Source organism: Urocampus carinirostris, chromosome 9 (genome assembly GCF_059441175.1).
Source record: "Urocampus carinirostris isolate Australia breed hairy pipefish chromosome 9, RoL_Ucar_1.0, whole genome shotgun sequence".
In the NCBI taxonomy this organism is placed as follows: domain Eukaryota; kingdom Metazoa; phylum Chordata; class Actinopteri; order Syngnathiformes; family Syngnathidae; genus Urocampus; species Urocampus carinirostris.
In genome coordinates this window covers 3,385,336-3,396,259 of record NC_142357.1, presented here as the reverse complement: position 1 = coordinate 3,396,259, position 10,924 = coordinate 3,385,336, and the positions used below count along the sequence as shown (strand labels likewise).

At 40.1% G+C, this 10,924-nt stretch overlaps 1 long non-coding RNA gene across 1 annotated transcript in view; it reads right to left on the bottom strand.

Moving 5' to 3' along the window:
* Positions 1–5,155: 5,155 nt before the first annotated feature.
* Positions 5,156–10,924, bottom strand: part of LOC148359111 (uncharacterized) — a 35,376-nt gene continuing 29,607 nt past the window's right edge. The window contains exon 2 of the long non-coding RNA XR_015851362.1: positions 5,156–6,800. This is a non-coding gene — a long non-coding RNA (uncharacterized LOC148359111). The remainder of the gene's footprint in view (positions 6,801–10,924) is intronic.

Sequence of the window (10,924 nt, the reverse complement as noted above, 5' to 3'; positions counted from 1 at the left end):
TTTGGTTTCTCCATCATGTTTGCTGTCACTTGTTTGCTGAGAAGGGTGGACATTTTTTTTTGAGCTCAAATAAAGAACATTTAAATTCACAATATGAGTTGGCATGGTGGAAAAGTATATTGTTGTCTGTACAGCCCTTACAGACTTTTTGTGATTAAGGCCTATACAAATAAACATGACTTGACTTGACATTGGAAACGTAAGAATGGAGGTAGCTTTTTCTCACAGGGCAACACCACGGCAACATGTCACATATGCATGCTTACATGGGAACAGGAAAACAACCAAATTAAAAATGTTTTGGGCCATCTTTGGCAAGTAAAGTGTTATGAAGGCAGTGTACATTAAATATTTTGCCAATACTTCTATAATTGTTCACACCAACACAATGTGAAATGCCTGTAAAGTGCACCAAAAAAAAAAAGTTTCCATTCTTGTTTTTTTTCCTGCAATTTAAACATTCAAGTCATGTAAAAAAGTGAAATATTTTTTCACATTACAGACACAGTATTGTAAAAGTCTCATATTTCTGCACTTCAAGAGGGAAACTTCAGAAAAACTGTACCCGTCTATCACTATTGCCTGTCCCCCATCTCTCTCCAATTTAGCTACTTGGTCATCCACTCCTGGTCTCAATTTTTATACTTACAATTGCGCTCACTTGTCTTGATGACCTCATATCACGACTTTCCTTCATCACTATCTAAACAGCCTGTCTCCTTGGCTCTTTGAGAGTTAATTGTCTTCCATGTAACTTTCCAAGCACTCTTGTCTCAGCTTATTCCATTGTACCGAACCCTTGCCAGACCTTCAGGATCACGAATACACCTGACAAACGCTTGCACTGTTTGGGTTGCTTGTAACACCTGACTCCACGCCTGCCACATTGATCAAGATTGTTACCCAAGTAAACGACCATTATTTTCTGTACTAATTAAAGTTGCTGCACTTTGCTTGTGCACCACCCCTAGTGGGTTCTTGACAAAGTTACAGTGCCAAGATTTTCTGTCGCGTTGATTCCTTGTTCTGTTCCTTCATTATTTTCACTCCATTTTTAAGCTCTATTGTGTCGTAATTCAAAGCTTATTGAACTGCTCGTTGAAAATATTAATTTCAAGAACTCTGGATTGTTCCTAATAGCCAAACTATGAGTTTGTTAGTTCAACTATTGAAATATGACCACCTTAATCAGTGCTTCTCAATTATTTTCTTTCACGTTATACCCATAGAAGATGATATCTTCTTGCGATAGTCTCGATATTGGTGATAACAGGTCACCTCTGTCCAAGCCATATCTCCGCCTTTCTGCACGTTTTTGCTGGAAAAATAACTTAAGCATCTTATCAGCATGATTGGGTTGTAATGTTTTTAAGTGACAGCCTACAATATTTGTCTTGTGCTGTGAGCTGCCAACATTTTTAACATAGCAGGCGCGCCAGCCATTGCTTGTCCCCCTCTGTTGTCACAGTAAAGCTTCCTTACGCCTCACGAAACTTCTTCGTCTAAGCTTTTTGGAGGAGACTTTTGTTTGTCTCTATCCTATCTCTCTTCCCCTGTCCCTGCATCTGTGTTAAATATTTGTTTTCATGAGGTCACATGAATGACATCTGCGCTTTGTGTCTACACTTAATACTCAATGCTTATATATTCTGTGCTTAATACACTGTGTTGAGGGTAAATGTAAACAAAAAAGTCTTCCAATAAGATTGCACTCTAGTGTAGTGGAGCTGCAATTGATGATTGCACTTTATCCTGGGAATGTTGAAAAACCAAGTCAAAAGCGTCGTGCCCGCCTTGACAAAGCCTCGGATGTGTTTACAAATTGTGGCTTGATAGATGAACTTACACTATATATGGATGGATAAAACTGTGGTATTTTTGCCATTGAGAGACAAAATGAAATAGAAATGTACCAGATAGATCAACCAATGCAGATGAAGATATTTTAGAAAGTAATAGTAAGTTTATGTTAGTTATTCTGCACAGTTAACAGTTCTATGCGGCACCAAATTATCCCAAAACAGAGAAACTGCATAAGTAAAATAAAAATTCCTATGTGTGCATGTCCACTGTGAGAAAGATAAACTAAAAAGAAAAATCCGGAAATCACAATGCATGATTTTTAACAATTTATTTGTGTGATACGGCTACAAAAAAGTATTTGAGCACCTGTGTAACATCTAGACTTCTAGTTACTGTCACTGTAGGTCATACACCAAGACATCATAATTTGAAATCATGCATTGCACGAAAGGTTTCCCTGTTTAAACCAGCACATGTCAAAGCCCAACTTAGGTTTGCATATGATGATACAGAAGGAGTCATGGGAGAAAGTTTTGTCATCAGATGAGACCAAAATAGCATTATTTGGTCATGATTCTACTAAGCTTGTTGGGCGGAAGAAGAATGAAGAGTACAATACGAAGAACACCATCCCTACTGTGAAGCATGGGGTTGGGAGCATCATGCGGTGGGGGGGGGTTTCTGCACATGGGACAGGACGAGTTCACTGCATTAAAGAAAGGATGACTGGGGCCGCGTATTGTGAGATTTTAGGGAACAACCTCCTTCCCTCGGTCAGAGCATTGAAGATGGTTCCTGGCTGGGTCTTCCAAGATGAGAATGACCCAAAGCACACAGCCAGGAAAACCAAGGAGTGTCTCCGTAAGAAGCATATAAAGGGTTTAGCGTGGCCCATACAGTGTCCAGATCCAAACCTAATCGAAAATCTTTGGAGGGAGCTCAAACTCCGTGTTTTTTTCCAGTGACAGCCCAGAAACCTCACTGATCTAGAGATCTAGTGTAAAAGAGTGGGCCAAGATCCCTCCTGCAGTGTGTGCAAACCTAATGAAAGACTACAGGAAAGGTTTGAACTCTGTAATACTGTACCAAATATTAACATTCATTTTCTCTGGTGTGCAAATACTTATTTGCAGCAATATCACACAAATAAATCGTTAAACAATGCATTGTGATGTCTGGACTTTTCTTTTTAGTTTATCTTTCTTACAGTGGACATACACCTAGGATGAAAATTTCAGACCCCTCCATCTTTTCTAAGTAGGAGAAATAGCAAAAGAGCAGGGTGTTCAAATACTTATTTTCTTCACTGTATGTGTGTATATATATACATATATATATATATATATATATATATATATAGGTTGGGCAGCACGGCGGCGCAGTGGTTAGCGCTTGTGCGGCACAGTTCATGTCATGGGAACCTGTCGTGGGTTCAAATCCAGCTCCAGACTTCCTGTGCGGAGTTTGTATGTTCTCCCCGTGCTTGCGTGGGTTTCCTCCGGGCACTCCGGTTTCCTCCCACATTCCAAAAACATGCATTTCAGGTGGATTGGCCGGTCTAAATTGTCCCTAGGTGTGAATGAGCGAGCGAGTGAGTTGTCTGTCCCCGTGTGCCCTGCGATTGGCTGGCAACCAGTTCAGGGTGTCCCCTGCCCACTGCCTGGAGATGGCTGGGATGGGCTCCAGCCCCCCCGCGACCCTAATGAGGATAAGCGGTACGGCTAATGAGATGAGAGATGAGATATATATAGGTGGCACGGCGGCTGAGTGGTAAGTCAAGTCATGTTTGTTTGTATAGCCCTTAATAACAAAGAGTCTCAAAGGGCCGCACAGACCACAAATTATTGCAAAATGTGTTAAATATGGTGAAATGACATCTGAGCCCTTTAGAAGAAGAATTAACTTTTATTGTCATTCTTGTGCCCATGCACGCAGAACGAAATGTCGATAAATCTGACCCGCACAGTTAAACTGTAGCGAGCCGATGCAGCCGAACAGGGCGCCGCCATTTTAGACCCAACTGCTGTGTTGGGAGTCGTTAGGCCCATCTAAATGCCGTGACTTGTTCTCAAAAACTGCTCTGAACATTGACAAATGTAAGATCACCCAGAGTGACTCAGTTAAAAATGTAGGTGTCATATTTGACCCCAATCTGTCCTTTCAAACACATGTGAAGAATACTACTTGAACAGCTTTCTTCCATCTTCGTAACATTGCTAAAATTCGATACATGTTGTCTCAGTCAGATGCGGAGATTATAATTCACGCGTTTGTTACTTCCTGTCTCGTTTACTGTAATGCACTACTCTCCCGTCTCCCGAAGTCCAAAATCAAGAGCCTTCAGCTGGTACAAAATGCTGCAGCGAGGCTATTAACTAAGACAAGAAAGTTTGACCACATTATCCCGATTTTAGCTAACCTGCATTGGCTCACTGTTAGCTTAAGATGTGATTTTAAAGTTTTATTGGTGCCTAGACTTGCTCCCTTATATCTTCCAGATTTAATTTCCCCCTATGTTCCAATCCGGATTTTCGCTCTGAAAACGCTGGTCTACTAGTGATCCCAAGAGCCAAGAAGAGATCCGCAGGTTCAAGAGCGTTCTCCATCCGGGCTCCGGTGCTGTGGAATGCTCTTCCCCCTGAAATTCGATTTGCAACCGCAGTGGAAATGTTTAAATCCAAGCTGAAAACACACTTATACTTTATGTTGAAAATATGTGTATCATTTGCCCTCATGTAGGTTTAAGATGAGGGAATGATGTCAGAATAGTCTGTAATAATAGTTTGCAATAGTCTTTGATCTGTGCAGCCCTTTGAGACTCTTTGTATTACGTTCTGAAGTCATGGGATCAAATCCAGCTCCCAGCCTTCCTGGGCGGGGCTTGCATGTTCTCCCCGTGCTTGAGTCTTTTTTTTCCAGGCACGCTGGTCCCCTCTCACATTCCAAAAACATGCATGCCAGGTTCATTGGCCGGTCCAAAATGTCCCTGGTTGTGAATGAGCAAGTGAGTTGTCCGTCTCTGTGTGCCTTTGCTGGTTGGCAACCAGTTCAAGGTGTCCCCTGGCCACTGCCCGAAGATAGCTGGGATGGGCTCCAGGATAAACCGTGCAGATAATGGATTTTTGTATTTATATATATATATATATATATATATATATATATATATATATATAAATACAAAATATATATATATATATATATATATATATATACTGTATATATTTATGAGCATTCACGTTTACACGGCTTTACATATCCGACTTTAATAAAACAAGTGAATACTGAACTGTTTAATCAGTTTTGGGAGGATGATGGACCCATGAGGGGGATGCAGGAACTGCAAACAGAGGAGATCAAAACAAAGGATTGAATTTAATAACAAAACTAGGACCACAGTAACAAGTGAACAAGGAGGCACAAAGCAAATGGCGTAGCCAAACAAAATCAAACCTGACCAAGACCAAAAACGGAAATGGAAAATGCAAGTAACTAACCTGTACCAAAAACAAACAAACAAAACTGGCATGGTGGTGGAAGTGAAAATGACAGACTCAATAAATTGCTGATCTAAATGTATTTTGAAAGGGTTCAGCATAATTAGATGCAGGTGTGTGATAATCGGCCACAACTGTGCTCAGTTCAAACCCCGGTTGGGGCCCTCTGGTGGTAGAAAGTATTGACTGCAAGTTAACATACCAATTGGTAAACACTTTCTGATTTTGCTGTGTATTAAGTATTCACTTGTTTATGTTAATTTGTTCACACTTTGCCTTCCTTGCTAAATAGCTCTAAAAAAGAAGGTAAAGATAATCCAGTTGTTCAGCAGCTTAGTGATGTAAACTTCTTAGTAACACTTTTCCATCTTTTATTCAATTCTTTTATGTCATCATCCACCAAATACATGCGCAAATGGCCCCAGCAAATCTTTTTTAATAGAACACTTCTGGTATGCTTTACTTCTATCACAAAGAGTCGGGTAGCAATTTATAAAGAATACCTGAGTTAAGACTTCAGATATTGTAAAGAGAATTTTGAAAAATAACTTTGTTTTAGTCCCTGTAGCGAATTTGAAAAACGAGGAAAGGTCACATTCAACTATTTTGCTGAATGGGTTTGCCCTCTAAGCAGTGTTGGGCACGTTACTGAAATCAGTTATTAGTTACAGTTACTTTAATTGAACGTAATTCCGTCGACCCCTCCAGATTACTGACACCCAAAATGTTTTTTTTTGGTCCACGCATGGTGTATTACAAAAGTAATTTTACAAAATAAAAATACCTAAAATTCTGCACACTTTCACTGTACATTCTGTGGTTCACATTTGCCCCATTGATTTGATTTCTGTTCATGTGCACCCCAAGGAGAACTGAGCTGCCTACTGGCCTTTACTGAAGATTATTATTATTTTTTGTGTTTGACTAAGTCTTTTTAAACCCACTTCATATAATTAACCTGGCAATAACAACATAGTGGTTTCATGATAAGTTGTTATTTTAGAAACACATAAGAAACCCGGTTGGTTCCCTTCACGCTAATAAGTGAAAAATAGTAGCTCTCAGTTTAAAAAAGGTTGGAGATTCCTGCTCTAGAACATACAACATACTTCTGCTAAATGCAATTTACTGTCCTCTTTTAATGTCTTAAAAAGTTGGACAAAGAGACTAGCGAGACATCCAGTGTGACAAGCGGATGTGACCTGAGAGCCCAGGTTGAGGTGTGACATGATGAATGAAAAGAGGTCCTGCTTAACCTCAGTAAGTAACAAACAAAGGATTGAATGTTTACAAGGCCTGTCCCCAATTTGAACTTCAGTTAATCAATTAAGTCTATTATGTTTATCTGGGATGCACTCCATGTTCCTGCTGCTTCCGATTCCACAAAAAAACCTCTAAGATGAGCCAGCACTCCAGACAGAGGGATGAGTTCATTTCCTGCCCATCGGTGGATCAGGTCATCAAATACTAAATGTCCTCTCTCTCGTTAGCTCACATCGATTTCTGCACAGATGAGAAATGCAATGGTGTGTTTATTCATTAGATAGAGCACATTCATGTTGTTAAATAATTAATGGACAATTTTATCTGGGGCAACACAGTGTATTTTTTTCCGTTGTTTTCGTAAACCAAAACCTTTTCAAGCTATTATATATATTTAGACCAGGGGCATCAAAGTCAAAAATGAAAATTATAACTACAGGCTGACGGTAGAACTGATCGATTGTTGAACATGAAAGAAGCTGCTCATGCTAGTTGCTAATTTTGTGCTTGCTGCGGCTAGCAAAACCTGAAGCAATGCTAGACAACACTAGAGCTAATGTTAGGTTAAAAAACGTAACTAACAATTTTTTGCTAAACATTTCCTCCTGTATTCCTCCCTTGGCTTTCATCTATTACATTGACGGTACAGGGCATTTAAACTTTACTAGAAAGGCCCATGTTTGGAATTTTTACTCATTCCTGGAATTACTGACTTTTCAGGGAACCCTACATTTCTGTGAGCGCTGATTTATGCAATGATCTACAATATTTCAAAGAAATCATAAATTTTTTAAAGAATGTTACAGTTACAGAGTTATGATATTGTAATTGAAACCAGTGTGAGGTTTGGCAAGCAAGTGGTGTTCATTGCCTTGACTTTCAAGGAATTGCGCCGCTACGCTTTTAAAAACACTATTAATACATGACATAATCATGAGAAGGAACTCTCATTCATACACCCAATAAGATATATTTTTTTTTTACTATGATGACATAAAAATCAGTGGTTATATGAAGTACAGAATCTCACACGTTGCTCATTAAAGCCACTATTTATTATGGTACTATTTTTAAAATTGTATAATATGTTAGCTTAAACCACTTTGCTCTAGTGCTTTTGTAAAAGCCACATCTACACAAGTCTGTTTGTTATGAATGGCTGTCGGGAATAAGAGCTAATACTGTGGCTTGGGAATTTTCCTATAAAAATAGTGTGTCAAAGACAGCCCCACGCCGCTGCTTGGATATGGTCTGTTTTATACTTCCAGAGTTTTCAGAGGACCCCTGCTTGGTTTTCTCGCAGTACTGTCAGTGGTGTTGCCATACGACCTCATAACTACCTGGTATTGGGTGAGGTTGAACTAATCAATCAATCAGGACAATTATTTTTGGACAACACATGTCATTTATATAATGGCGGGTGTTTGTGAAAAATTCCCAGGCGACCAACAACTGCTTCATGAGTTTTTGTGTATGTTTAAAAAAAAAAAAATGCAACATGTATAATTAATTTACTGTTTAGTAGAAACTAAAAAGAAGGAGTGAAGACATCAATACATTTTAAACGTGCAAGTAGAAAAGGGGAGGGAAAAACTCTAGATAAGACATTCCGAACTGTTCTAAATGCCCTCCCCTAAGGCCTTCGTTTATAATAGATTACAAAAGCAAATATGCCCTAAGGAATGATAAAATAAAAAAATAGCAACATGGCTGGCCAATAGTGACATCGATGCAAACAGTGGGTAATATTTAAAACAATGAACAACAGTGCACACAATCTAAACACCCTTATCGCAACAACAAATATGGTTGTGACTGTAAATTGTGACATATTTCACAATGAAGGGTGTAAGGCCCAATTCTGAACTTTTACCACATCTGATTTTTTACGTACCCCTTCACATTACAAAACATATATGACTTAGGTGTGGACAGTCAGAACCTGCAAGGCCTTATTTGCAGGCCTAAAAAATATCGGTATCATATGATGTAATTATTTTTTCTCCATGAATACTTATTAAATACCAAATTGTCTTTTAGCTTCTTTTTTGCTTTTCCTTTGGCTTCCAGATGTGTGCTTTCATATTTAGCCAATAACAATTTAGCCATTACTTGTTGCCTGGTTCAGAAATCTGCCCTGAGGCCTTCAAAAACAAATTTTCAGGGAATGAGACATGAGACATAACATAAATGATGATGAAAGTTTTGGTTTAGCCAATCAGATTTTGAGTTGGCGACACCGAGGCCTGATAGGGCCTGGTCACACAGCCGTTTGCGTCGGTATCGCGGGTAAAATTTTACGTTTTTTTTTTTTGCCCGTGGTTGCCCGTGATGGAAAATGCGCAAAATTGGCCAACCCGCTGTTCATCGGTGGTATGCCCGCAAAACAGACGCTGGCGACTGTTCCGCTTCCTCATCGCGTCATTTCCGCGTCATTTTCTCGAGTGGACCACAGGTATAAAAGCTGCCGAGCCGGCGTTATGCCGAGAAATGCATCCTTGCCGAGATTTTCATCCCCTCGCAACTACAACCACTTTTACCTCGTTTTATCTAACTTTTATATCACTTTTAGGGAATTTAATGGCGAACATATAACAAAAAACACTTCGTCTTGCATTTGTTGGGAATGTAATACAACTTAAACCATTCCGTCTTTGTATTTGTTGTGAATGTAATCGAATGGTAATGCACACCGTATACAAATCACTTTTGAGCAGGTAACATGTTTATTTTGCCTTTTTCTATTCAAATCGCTCGTATTGAAACTGTTATGCACTCTACCATAAAGCTTATTTCTGCATAATAAGCTTTACGGTAGAGTGCCTTACAGTTCTCAAAAGTGATTTATATATGGTGTGCATTACCGTTCGATACGTTCACAACAAAAACAAAGACGGAATGGTTTATGTTGTATTACATTCCCAACAAATGCAAGACGAAGTGGATTTGGTTATATGTTCGCCATTACATTCCCTAAAAGTGAGATAAAACGAGGTAAAAGTGGTTGTAGTAGCGAGGGGATGCAAATCTCGGCAGGGATGCATTTCTCGGCATAAAACCGGGCTGTAGAAATCATAACCGCTCAAGACACAGTCCCGTGAAGATCAAGATTTCAAGCTATGGCACCGAAGAAGCCAATATGTTATTATTGTAATAGTTTTTCATTTTTATTTTATTATCTTGTTATGAAATGAAAAGAAATGTCAAGAAATAAAAATGGATTAAGACGAGGTCACTACGGTGACGGGGATCCATGTCCACCCCTTGACGTCTCGAGCACAACTGACGTGTGCTCGGCAAATCGCGCTGTATATACGCGGAGAAAGGCGTTTGACCGTCACACGCGTAACACGCTAATTTCACGTAATAACACCGCGATACAGGCGCAGAACATGCTATGACCGTGCTCCACCCACGATTACCCGCTGAAATTTCGCGTCCTACCCATGTGTAACCACACCCTGGCCGCGGCCAGAGCACGTCGTTCCGCGTCATTTCCGCATCATTACCTCGTGTGCCGCCCACGGTTACACGTGGTCTAAAGTTTTGAGCAGCGCAAAACTTTTTCGCGCGGCCAACCGCGTGTGGATTTCCGACCGCGTGTAAAGCACTGCTGTATCTAGTCTATATGGCGATCTCAAAGCGTCCAACATCGTCTGCTTCACGGGCAGAAATTTCTGGCCGTGATTCAGCCTCGATACGCCCGTGAAAGGCTTGGTGACCGGGCCCTAAAGTTTGGAGCAGCGCAAAACTTTTTCGCGCGGCCAACCGCGTGTGAATTTCCGACCGCGTGTAAAGCACTGCTGTATCTCGTCTAAATGGCGATCTCAAAGCGTCCAACAGCGTCTGCTTCACAGGCAGAAATTTCTGGCCGTGATTCAGACGCAAACGGCTGTGTGACCGGGCCCTTAGAAGGCATAAGTAAACGTCAGCACCAAAGTCTAAAATGTATTAGTTTACTAGATTATAATAGCATTTATGTTTGCACTCTAAGCAAACTTTTGACTCATTTTAACTTTGAACTATTGTATGCTAAGCTACTTTAAGCAAATCAGAATCTCGGAAAAATACACAACAAAATGTTGATTACAGTATTTTCCGCACTATAAGACGCACCTAAAAGTCTAAATTTTTTTCAAAAGCTGACCATGCGCCTTATAACACAGTGCGCCTTATATATGGCTCAATATTAAATTCGCAAGGTCTCGCAACTACGAGAAACAGCCGCCGACTCCATTTTTCGCGCTGTGCATACTGGGAAATATTAAACAACGATTCTCTTTCATACGTGCATTTGAAGGCGAACACACGTTCACCAAGACTGTTCGATCATATTTCATTGAGACATCTAAAAAACGGCCGTG